Below are 12,016 nucleotides of genomic sequence, written 5' to 3'. Positions count from 1 at the left end.
AAAACTGTTTAATTAAGAATATTCACAGTGAGCAAATTCTGGACTGAAACTTAGGCTTTACACTGTTGCCACATCTGCAGACTTTGCACACTCAGTAAGGGAGCAGAAAGCCCTTGTGCTCTGCACATGAAATTGAAAAAATGCAGCATTGGTGGAGCTTCAAATGTGTGCAAAGAGCAGGCTGAATATCTAGAAATGATTTTCTCTGAAATGATTCAACAAATAATTTCAAATGAGAAGGAAGTCAAGAAAAAACACAATTCTTTGTGAGCAATCCCCAAAGTCAGAAAGATAATGGGGGTTTCACTATATAATTTATACGCTGCAAATTCTTCTCTTGCTTCTTCAGCTGCGATGTGCCTTAAGAGTATCTCAGCTGTGTGATTACCGAGGTGCTGATGAGACATTTTTCTCAGCTTTGCTCCTGCTCTGGACTGAAAGAACTGATTCAGTAGAGGTGACTCAGTTCTGCTCTGCCATTTTGGAGAGAGGACCTGGCCAAGTTCTCCTTCAGACACGTGATTCATAGCGAAATTCCTAGTGAGCTCAACTAGATGAGAATAGGCTCTGTTCCTGCCTTGTATAATCCACTGCATACCTGTGTGTATGTAGCTCTTTGCCTAGTTGCTCAGTCAGTGAATTAAATTGCTATAAACCCTGAGATTTAGGCAGGGGATGTACATAGTGGCATGCAGAAGACAACAAGTGCATGTGAGACATGGTGTTCAATGCTTCCTGAACCTCCACCGCACACCGTGTGCTTGGGCTCACACTGCTCTTGCCTTGGAAAGGAGGAGCAGCTCCACAGCTTGTCTTCTGCGTGCTGCAGCTATGCATTTTTAATGCTTTTGCACTTGAGAGGCTTGCTTTGGGAATAGGCCCCTTTGTTGTTGTGTCCATAGAGTTAAAAAGTGCTTAATTACTGCCAGAAAGACCTTCCTCTTCCTCCTAAAGTGTGTTTTTAAGTCAGTTGTTGTCAGGATCTCCACACAGTGCCAATGAGGTTTGCTCTCCTGATTGCAGTGGTGCTGTGCTGGTTTACCCCAGCTAAGCCTCTGGGACTATATGCTCGGTTGAAATGGGAAGTGCCCTGCCTCTGAAACAATTTCCTTTTCTTGTAGCTATTGTTCTGGCTCTTTCAGCTCTGCAGGATGTCTCATTCCAGGCATGGTCTGTCAGACGAAGAAGGGCTAATTCTGACTGAGAGGACCTGCCAGGGGCAGGTTTTCAGCCCTCTGGTTGCTAACAGTCTACACAAGTATTTCTGGTGCATTCCTGTAGGCCTATATGCCACAGGACACTGATAATCCAAATTCTCATCTAAAAGCCTGAAAAAGTGTCCTTACTTGTTTTTAGGAATGTTCTTTTTGTGATGAGGACTCAGTATCAGAACATTTTTCTGTGATACTTCCTCATTTTTCCCTTGCCCTGTACATAGTTAGCAGAAGTATTCTTTCTCTTACCCACTGGAAGTGAGGATGGGGTAGGAAAAAACATTCTTCCTAGTCTACGTGAGCTACTTCCTCTTCCTACGTGAGCTTTCAAATTACTGTGACTTTTTTTCCTGTCTCTCCTGCACTCTGGCCTGTAAACCCATTCATCTGAGCAACTGCTTACAAGCATGAGCATGGCATTCACAAATCCCACCTCACAGTGGGATCTCATCACTTCTGGTGATGCCCTTTTTATAGTCTACCACTTTCGTTCTGTCTCATGACTTCAGCTGTGAGGCAGTAATTTAACCCCCCATCTGGCGCTATTAATTTGCACTGATAACTTCATGTCTCTTCTAAAATAGGCTTCTATTTCTAACACACTTGAAAAGAGTGCCTTTTTTTAGGCTTTCTAGCTAAATGAGAAAGTCTGGGCTCTGCCTTGTGATATCACAAACAGTGGTTTGCTTTTATTTTTGATGTAAGTGCTGCAGAATGAGTGTGCTTGTCTCAAATACTGCAGTGAGTAGATAGCAGTTCATTAATGTTTTGCTCAGCTTTGTGTCTCTGAAACACTAACTTGATGATAACAGAAAACTTGATTAAATTTTGAAGGCACTCTGACTTCTTATGGAAAGTAGATTGTTTTGAGAAATAAATTCTGGTTGCAGGCATGAATGGAAGAGTATTTTGTCTGGAGATCATCTACATGTACAACTTACCTCTTGGAGATGTCACCACATAAACAGGCTAGACCTTGAAAAGAAGATAAAGAAACTGAAATCTGTAAACAGCTCTGGAGTCCCACATTCTGTACTTGAAGGTCTAATCTTCCAGCATCACAGAATTTGGCCTGGCCACTGGATCCCTGCTTTACCTCATCACCTGCCAAGCTGGGGAATCTTTTAAAAGCTTTGTTTGTAATCTCTTAAGTGCAAGAAAAGACTTTCTGAGAGCAAGGAACAGAACTATAATGAGATCCTGACTGGGAAAGAACAGAGCTCTCCAGAATATGAACAGTAAAGAGGAAGGTAAGTATTATTCCATAAAGAAATAGGAGTGAAAGTGGGAAAATCATAGCAGAGCAGCAGTAGCTTCTCCTCAATCTAAGTAGCAATTTATTAACTTTGCGGACAAATGGTTGCATCCACAATGAAAAAGTTGTGGGATTTCACTGTTCAATTAAAAAGCATGCATTGTCACATTCTCCACCAGTGGCATTCTTGAAATCAAGACTGGATAGTTGTACTGCTGCAGAAGCAGTTAATTTGGAGAAGCCCCATAGACTTTGGGGGGCTACTGGTAAGTAACCTCTTGTCCAGGTGGCTATGTCTCAAGGAGACTAGATTTTGATTCAAGTCCCTGCTGTGCTTTGACCATGTAAACCATGTAAACCATATCCTGGCTGTAAATTCTTTCCTTGCATCTCCATCTCCTGGCAGGGTGGTTTCCCTCATGGCATTTGGGAAATAAAAAGAGAGCAGAAAGCTGAGGTTGAGTGAGGTGAGGTGGACTGGGAAGAGACCACAAACTCCCAAGAAACAAAAAGGCAGCAGAGTTACTGAGGCCTCTAAGAGGGCAAGAGGTGCTGCTAGGCTCTTCTGTCACATGCTACCACCTATCATCCGGCTTAATACTGTCACATTAAGTGCCCTGGGCACTAATCTGGGAATTGGGATACTACCATAGCTAACCCTGGTCTTGTGGTGCCTGCAGCTCCTTTGCATTATTATTTGTCAGCCTGTCAGAAATGCATGTCAGTTATTGTTTACCAGGCTCAGAAAATCATCTTTGGAGTCTAGAAGTTGTTCCAGGAGCATTTGGTACCATTCAGAACAGTTAATTAAGAAAAAAAGGAAGTAGACAATGCAATGATTTAAAAATACCTTGCTAATATTTAAAATTGGAGGCATGCAGATGGCCCTACAGTTGCATTACAAAAGTGGTCTAGAACATTATAAATGATACTCAGTGCATTCCTGGCGCCTCCAGGGTTTTTTCCACTGTCTCTTTCTTGCTGCGCTCAACCCTAAAATGAGCTAAACTGACAAGCCTCCACCAGAGCAGAGAGCCATCTTTCTTTTTCTTTCTTTCTTTCTTTCTTGCTTGCTTGCTTGCTTTTTCTCTCTTTTTTCCCCTCTCTTTCTCTCTCTCTCTCTCTCTCTCTCTTTTTTTTTTTTTTTTTAAATAAGGAAAACCTCTGAGGAAAATCAGACTTGAAGGGACTTGCTGCCTTTTCTGGGCTAGTCTCTTGTGACCACCAACATGTAATCCCCTTCATGAATTCATCAAGAGGCATTTTAAAACCATTTGCTGCCGTTGGCCTTTCTGTCCCCGCTACTCTTGTTCGTATAATAAAAGATGTATATTATCAAGAACCGGAAAAATGGGTGTCATATCTCAAGAACATGTTTTTAATGGCAAAAACCTGTAGGAAATCCTTCAAAAGGTTAGGCAACCAATACACGTTCCCATACAGCTGAGCAAATAAAACAAATGCTTCTCTGGGGAGAAGGGCTGTTAGAAGTCAGCAGTGAATTCTGGTTTAATTGGCTTCGCATACCTCGGTTTGTTTCTTGAGGGCTTTTCACATACTTGAGTGTCACTTAGGTGAATGCTCTCCGGAAAAGCAAATGTTTGGCTGAAATGCTCAAATATTCACGAAACCTGTCCAGGTTGTATATTCAGCTGTCGCCTTGCCAGTTTGGCACCGGCACTGTTGAACAAAAAGGGCTCAGCCCCACTCTTGTGGCGTTGTGTTACGTCTGGCCACAGAAGCACAACCAAATGTGTGACTGTTCCATCTGCCCTCTGGCCTGAGATTCTTTTCTCCTCTTGCTGCCATGAATGTGGTACGAATGCTCTGGGACTATCTGGCACCTTCCAAAGCCTTCCACCCACCTGTAGGGGACAATCATTTGTACCATCCCCTTCAAGGCAAAATAAGTGATACACAGCCACATTGGGAGAATGTTGCATGGATCAATTTTTGGGTCACCAACATGAGGCAGTGGAGACTGCTGTGCTCCAACATACATAAAAATATCCTTCAAAAGTTATGGGATGCTTGTCCTGCACCTGAAGCTGTGGAATGCAAACTAGAAGTTGTTTTAATCTCAGTTCTCTCTTCTGTAAGTGAAGGTAATTGAGGCACTCGACAAAGGTTTTATTTATCTAGTGTGTGATATTTCCATCTGCATCCCAACATTCTATGTGCAGACCCTGTGCTTGAATCACTAAACAACGATATCTGAAGCTAAAATGACTGAACATCCCTAGTCTACACAAACTGTGACAGCTTTCTCAGTGCTTGCTGCAAGAACAAATCGTTCATGAGAGATGGCTGTGCCTAACACATAGAGAACAGAAACTTCACACTGAACGATGTGGGTCACCTACAGGGTCAGCACTGCTTGAGCTCTGCAAGGTGCGTCCCCATGTGCGCAGGTGGAACAGAGGCCAGCCAGGCAGGAGCAACGCAGGGCTGAATCAAACAGCGACTCCCTCATGCCTACAGAAATGACAGCTCGTCTGAGGCCCTGTGAGGTAAATGGTGAGGTGTCTAAGGATGTGAATGGGAACCAGACTGAACCAAAAATACTGACACGGAGGGGGGAAAGAAAACTTTCATTTGCATCTGAAGCGTGGTGAAGTTAATTTTAGTACCTTTTCTTTTAAAAGATACTTAAATATGCATGGAAGACTTCTGTTCCTGTTTTAAAAAAATCAGTGAATGGCAATGCTATTCTGACAGATCAGCTCTTCTGAAGTATACTTTTGTTTCATGACATTTTTTAGAGTAGCTGGAGGAAATGTTTACCTCTGTAGGGCAGATCAATGAACTGGTGTGTGTGCAGTTCCACCGTGAGCTATAATTTCCAGAAGAGGGAAGGAACCAAAGGAACAATTGGCACATCTTCCAAATTGCTGGTTTATATGAAAAACAAATCTACTTTGTCTGGTAAAAATGTTTTGCAACTAAGAAACAGAGTTCCTCTGTTGGGGTGGAGAGTAATATAACAAGTGAAGAACTCGTGACAAACACCATATCTGCGATGTGATCAGAGCCTTCATTTTTCAGCCCATTCTGCAGTAGACTTCTAGTCTCTTTTGCAGGCCAGTGACTGCAAAAGCATTTGGAGATTTCCAGCCTGGGATTTTTAGTGAGAATACAGAACTGAGAAAATGTAGGAGATGAAAGAAAATGTAGGAGATGAAAGTGATCAATGGGGAATTGCAAACATGCCCCGGCAAACACTCTGTAGGGCCTTTGTATGTGTACCTCCCTGTCATTTGGTAGGTTTTGAATAAAAAAGTGGAAATCTTGCAATAATTTTTTAAAATCACATACATGAAGCATCCTGCTATAATCATGGTCTAGGATATATGTTTTAGTTATTAGCACCAACACAGGCTCTGATAATTATAATTTTGCTAGTGAATTCTGAGAGTAAACTCTGGTAGAATAACTCCATCATATTAAAAGCACAAGGTATAGTATAATGTATACAAATGTATAAAAACAGTTCTCCTCTTTCTGATTTAGAAATGTGTACAGTAAAGACTTTGCTTTGACTTTGTTTTTTTTTTATACTTCTACTACACCAGTAATGTGGCTGAGTAGCCAAAGAGTTAAAAATACTGCCTTAACGGACTTGGGAAAAGGTGCATAATTTTTCGGTGCATTTGTTGGAATGCACAAAAACTTTCCATTACTTCCCAATGGGGAAAGAATGAATGAGTGCTGCTAGGAAATGCAGTCTGTGAAATCAGACCACATCAATTCACCTGAAAGTGCAGGTTTCATTTTATTACACATTCATTTATACAGTTCTGACTTTTTCTGCACACAAATGTGCACCTGGGGAAAACTCGACTGTGTTCCTGGGTTTTACGCCATCGAAAAAGTTCTGCTGAAGTTATACACCAGCAGAGTGCAGCAGAACCCAACCTGAAATAAAGCTAGAACGTGCAGTATTCCCGCTCCACTGCTTCATCATTGCTTGCTGTCAGCATTCGTGAGGCAGACAGCTACTTGAATGTTGCCTGAGAATCTGCAACAACGAAAAACCAGACTGGTACAAATAGGGTTTGGGGGAAAACCATTTCGAGATACTTCTGTTCCTAGAAAAAAAGCACTCCTTCAGCAAGTACACGGCTTTCTGTTTTAAAACATGAATGGTGAGCCCCAGCTCAGGAACTCATCAGCCTGCAGTGTAATGCAGCACTCACCTATGCCAATGCACACCAATCGAAAGCGTGGCCCAATCCCATGTAAAAAGAGAAATGGAGCATTGTTAAAAAAAAAAAAAAAAAAAAAAAAAAAAAAAAAAAAAGCAAGCTTTAAAAGCTTTCAAAGGCCAGAAACAGCCATGAAGCCATCATGATTAATTACTTGGTATTTCTTTCTTCTCCCCATGCTTGTACTAGAATACAGCTTTCTTCAGTGAATGAGATACCTTATCTCTCAAGAAAGAAAGAGAGAGAGAGAGAGAGGAAGAAAGAAAGGAGAAAAAAAAAGGAAAAATACGTAATGCAATGACTGGATTATCTTTAATATTACAGTGTGCCACTATATTTCAGAGGGGATATATCCACATCACTTTTTTCCCTTTGAAAAACCTAAACTACTAAATATGGTCTCTGTTACAAGTCCCACAAAAGGACATGCAGGATTTCCTCTTGGACTGCAGGGCTAATCAATATGTGCCCATTGCTGGGAGCAGGATGCTTTCCATACCCTGTGCTTATCTCTAGCACCACACAGCCTGACTGACGAGCTTATTCAGAGCCTCATCCAAAGTCACCACTGGAAGTAGTTTCCTTGATTTCATCTAACTTTGGATAAGACGCCTTGGAATAATCAAAATCAGAAGTCCACACTCAGCTCTCTGCCCATCAGGGTCTTAATGCTTTGTCCAAGTTTGTTTCTTTCATCATGGTGCTCTTTAAAACAAGGAAGAGAAGATTGCAGATGGGGACAAAGATGACGTAAGAGAGGAGGAAATAGCAAGCAAAAACAATGAAAGATGTAAAGACAAATCTAAATTTCATTCTTGAATAACAGGACAAATGGTCCAAACACTTCCTCTAGGCCACTGCAAGCCACTAATGCTCTAGCCACTTTGAGTCTCACAACATTAGCCATAGGATGATCGTAAAGCAGGAAGGAACAACTGTGAGCCTATGGAGTTGCATTCTGTTTGTACCCTGTAGAAAGCAAAGTCCTAGAAAATGCAGTGGGATGTGGAACAGCATATTGACAATTATCATCTGATGAGAGGCAGATTTTGCTAGTGGGAGTGCGTAGCTGTGTATTTGTGGAGGGAGTAACAAAGGGGCGATAGACAAGAGCTAGGAACACAATTTGTTTATTTCGGTGTTTGTTGTAATTCGATGCAGGAGTTGAATCTGCAAAGTCAGTAAGGAAGAAAGCCAGAGTTTATCAAAACTAAGGGCACAGATATCTGTTAAGGCTCAAAAATGATGAGGCAAAAGAAATTAACTATTCTCTGACAACTGATGGCCTCGACAAACTATATTCAATGCTTCCAGGAGTAGATATGTGAGCCCTTGTGCCTGCTCCAAAGTCCAGCTTCCTGGAGGTAATTGTGATCTGCCTGAGCCCTGCATCCTGCTGCAGTTCTCAAGCAATGCGTTTTTCTTCTCTCCATTAGATGCTCTCAAAAGCTCAAACAATTCTACTGTTACAGATTACCTGGCACTCGCCCAGCCCAAAGGTGACTGCATTTGTAGTGGTGGAGGAAACCTCACGGGTAGAAAAACAGTGAAGGTCAAAGTCAGTCTACATTTCTTGTGGTTTTACCTGGCTTCTAACCCTAGAAATCTCTGAAATGCATGTATGCGTGCCTGTGTTTAGGTATGTATAAATGAAAGTACTGTGATTGTATTATAAAGACTTCTGATAGATTCAGGAAAATTTATCAGAAAAAGAGTAATTGTGTGAAGAGCTAGGGTAAATGTAAACCAATTTCTTCTCTTCCTAGGCTTTCCTACATTCCTCAGAAAATAAACTGTTAACAAAGTGAGCTCTGCACTCTGCAATATACTTCCCTTTTTTCCCCAAGGGTTGCTATATATGCAGAAGCTGTAGCCTTGTGACACAAAAGCCTAAAAATTGCTTAAGTAGTTAATACCAAGAGGGAAGTATGTTGATTAGTTACCTTGCTCAGTTAAAGCAGTGCAAGCATTAGGCATAGACCGTGCTTTATTTGCCTTAGCAATTTAATCGTGCTATTTGTTGCCATGCCCAAAGTGTATGGAAATGAATGAAAAGCTTTCTGTTGACCTGAAAAGCAGCTCCCACCTCCAGTGCAATAAATCTGCAAATTGGAGCTGTGTCTCATTAGATGTATTTTGAGGGCTCAGTGCTGCCTGGATTCTGCTGTTCTTTATTTTCCTGCCCCCATGAGTGCAATGGTCACAGAGCCTGGTCCTGACTGCTCTTGGATATCCCACTCTAATTTTCTAGTTAGTTGTAGAAAGAAAGTTAAACTGCATTTATTTGGGGGTTGCTATTTAGCTGCATTTTGTTTCATAACACGCTGAGTTTCTGCATGTCCTCTTGACTTCAGTGGCAGCCTCAAGCTCTTGCTTTTCCAATAAGGCCTGCTTGCACTTTTTTTTTTTTTTTTTTTGTGGCTTCTGCAGGCTCTTTGTCACTCACCCTAGGTATCAAACTCTTCAGCGGTGTCCTCCTGGCTGACCCTTCTGCACTACGCAGAAGCAACAGAAAACTGCTGCTGCTTTTCCCCTAGCCTGGCATCTCTGGCCGTGATGCAGCGACATGCAGGGAGATGGGAGCCCTGGGACAGAGCTGCTTCCCCAGCCGTACCATCTGGAGCACTTGCGCCCTCCTGGCTGGCCCCAGCCCTTCCCTGGCACCCCACAGAAGTGGCTGCCCCACACCAGCCTCTCATTGCCGTGGTGCTGGGAGACTTGCTACATGCCTAGAGCCAGGACGGCGCAGAGAGGAGAGGGACAGGCACGTCCTTGTGGATGCTGCAGCCAGGTACGGTTTGCGGGGCTGCTCCGCCACCCCCGGGCTCCACCGCAGACCAGCCTTCCCCCCCCCTTCCCCCCCCCCGCCCCCTTTTCAGCTGGGAATGAAACCAGCAGCAATTACTCAAGCCGAGCACGTAAATCTGGCAGATCCCGCGGCCCTCGTTTGACGCAGCTACGCAGCGCAATGTCTGGACGCCCAGCCCGCTCCCCCCTTTCTCCCCTTGTTTATTCGCCCCGCAGCAAGCGGCAAAGTTCCCAACTTTGCCAGCAGCGAGCTGCGCCCAGGGGAACGGGAAAACTGGGCAGCGGGAAGGACGGAGGGGAGAGGGCCGGGGGAGCTGGGGGCGCCACGTTGTGTAGGGGGCTCAGTGCCCCTGTCCCAAGGCTGCAGAGCCCCCAGACCGAGGGTTATGTAACCCCGCTGCCCTTAGGCCACCTGCCAGCGGGCTGGGAGAGCGGCCGAACGCCGTGCAATTCCGCCATCCCGCCCTATATGCATTTTATTATTATCATTATTAATTAAAATATGTATATATATCGCGCCGAGGCGCCGTCAGACCATAAAACCCACAACGCTTCGTGCCCGAGGTCCCGTCCGAGGAAGAGCTAGCTGGGGGCGGTACGGGGTGTGTGTGGGGGGGGTTGTGCGTGTGTGTGTGTGTGTGTGTGTGTGTGTGTCTGTGTCTTTGGGGGGGTGTCGGAGCCGCAGGGCTCTGCAGAGCGCCCGCCTCCGCCTGCGCGCTGCCTGCGGCGGGCCCCGCGCGGGGCTGCCCGGGAGCTGTCCGCGGTGCTGAACGGGGCCGGCCCCCGGAGCTGTCCGTGGTGCTGAAGGGACAGAGCCCGGCGGGAGCTGGGGGGCGAGCCCCGGAGCTGTCCGTGGTGCTGAATGGGTCGGCGCCCCGGCGCTGTCCGTGGTGCTGAAGCCCCCTCCCCGCGGTCCGCGCTGCGGGCAGGGCGCTGCAGTGCCCGCGCGGCCGCAGCGCAGCCCCCGGGAGCCCGCAGCCCGCTCTCCTCCCGCAACAAACGGAGATTTATTTGTTCCCCTTCTTCTCCGGCCTCCCTGCGCCCCCGCGGCAGCCCGGCACGGCGGAGAAGCAGAGCTCGGCTCCCTCCCCCCCTGGGCCAGCCGTGGATGAGGCTGGCGGCGTCGCGCCCTCGCCTTCCTCCAGCCCTGCGGCAGTCGAGAGGCTGCGGACAAAACGCCGCGCGGATTCCTCCTTAAATCCCCCCTTTTCTCGCTTCGTTTTCACGGCCCCCCCCCCCCCCTCCCCTTCCCCCCTGCGCAGCCGGTGCCCCCGGTGCCCCTCCCGCCCGTACCTGTGTCCGTGCAGCGCTCCGCCGGGGCCGGTGCTGGGTGCCGCAGCTGGGAGGCAAGGACAGCGCTGCTGACCTGCGGGGCTCCTTCTTCAATGGACCGGGAGCCGTGCCCTCATCAAAGATGGCCGTCCGCTCCTACGTCAGCAGCTTTTAATAGCCCTCCCCGGCGGGGGGGTCGGGGGGGGGGGGGGAGAAGCGGAGAGGGGAGGAGGGAGCGGGCGGGGGGCAGAGCGGGGCCCGGGCGGCTTTGAGTCATCGCCGCCGCCGCCGCACCGCGCTCCGGCGGCCAGGAGGCCCTGCCGCCCCTCCGCCGCCCATGCACAGCCACGGCCCCGGCCCCGGCCCCGGCCCCATGGCCGGGGGCTGAACCGCCCGGGGAGGGGGGAAGGGGGCCTCCCGCTGCAGCCATTTCCTCCGCCAAAGGGGTGGTCCGAAGAGGGTATCCCTCCGAAGTCCCCGGTACTCCATATATGGCCAGTCTACGTGGGCTTCTATTTTTATGCGCAAATTCTTCCTTCTCCCTCTTTTTTATTTCTCGGAGCATCCTTCCGGGGGTCTGAGTGCGTTGGTCTGGTTGTTCCCCCTCACCTCCCCCCACTCCCCCCCCCCCCCGAGTAAGAGCAGCCAAACACAAGGAAATCCACGGTTAAGGACATGTGCTGTAACCGATCATTTGAGGGACAGGTTCAAAAATAAGAGAGAGAAAGATAAGACAAAAAAAAATAAAAATAAAAGCCCAGGCACAGAGACGTGCGTGCACACGGCAGAGAGAGAACATCCCACTGCTGCTGAGGAGGAAAACGGTAATTCTGTTCCAGGAAAGAGCCTGGCTTATTTATCACGGATTAATTAAAATATTCGCTCAGAGCGTACCTAATTTGGAGCAAATGGAGCTGTCTCTAGTGTGATTTCTAATGGGGAGGAAATCGTTTAATTTCACACAAAACACTGTCTTTTTGTAAAAGGTATCTCTTAATGGGGATTTTAATGAAGGATGGGGATTGCATCTGAAGTGCGACACTCTTTCGTAACCTCCGCTATCCCTGCCTTTCCATTCCACAAGCCTTCGTGCGTTCGCTTGTGGAACCATCCAGACCTACAGACAAGCAGAGATGCCTCCGTCTTCCCCGCCTGAGCCTCTGTTGTGAGCAATCACTGAGCACTGGCTATGTTTAACTCTGACACCCTGCTAAAGGCTTTTCTAAATAGTCTGTGGATGACAGAGAGTCAAAACATCGGTC

The 12,016-nt window shown here is 46.7% G+C and overlaps 1 protein-coding gene across 1 annotated transcript in view; it reads right to left on the bottom strand.

Moving 5' to 3' along the window:
- The window catches only part of SNAP25 (synaptosome associated protein 25), a 60,958-nt gene extending 50,025 nt beyond the window's left edge, over positions 1-10,933 (bottom strand). The window contains 1 exon segment of the mRNA XM_068675666.1: positions 10,776-10,933. The gene's annotated coding sequence lies outside the window, so the exon portion shown is untranslated.
- Between the last annotated feature and the right edge of the window lie 1,083 nt (positions 10,934-12,016).

This window comes from Anas acuta, chromosome 3 (assembly GCF_963932015.1).
Source record: "Anas acuta chromosome 3, bAnaAcu1.1, whole genome shotgun sequence".
Taxonomy (NCBI): domain Eukaryota; kingdom Metazoa; phylum Chordata; class Aves; order Anseriformes; family Anatidae; genus Anas; species Anas acuta.
Note: the sequence above shows the minus strand (reverse complement) of the source record. Positions and strands in the feature narration are given on the sequence as shown.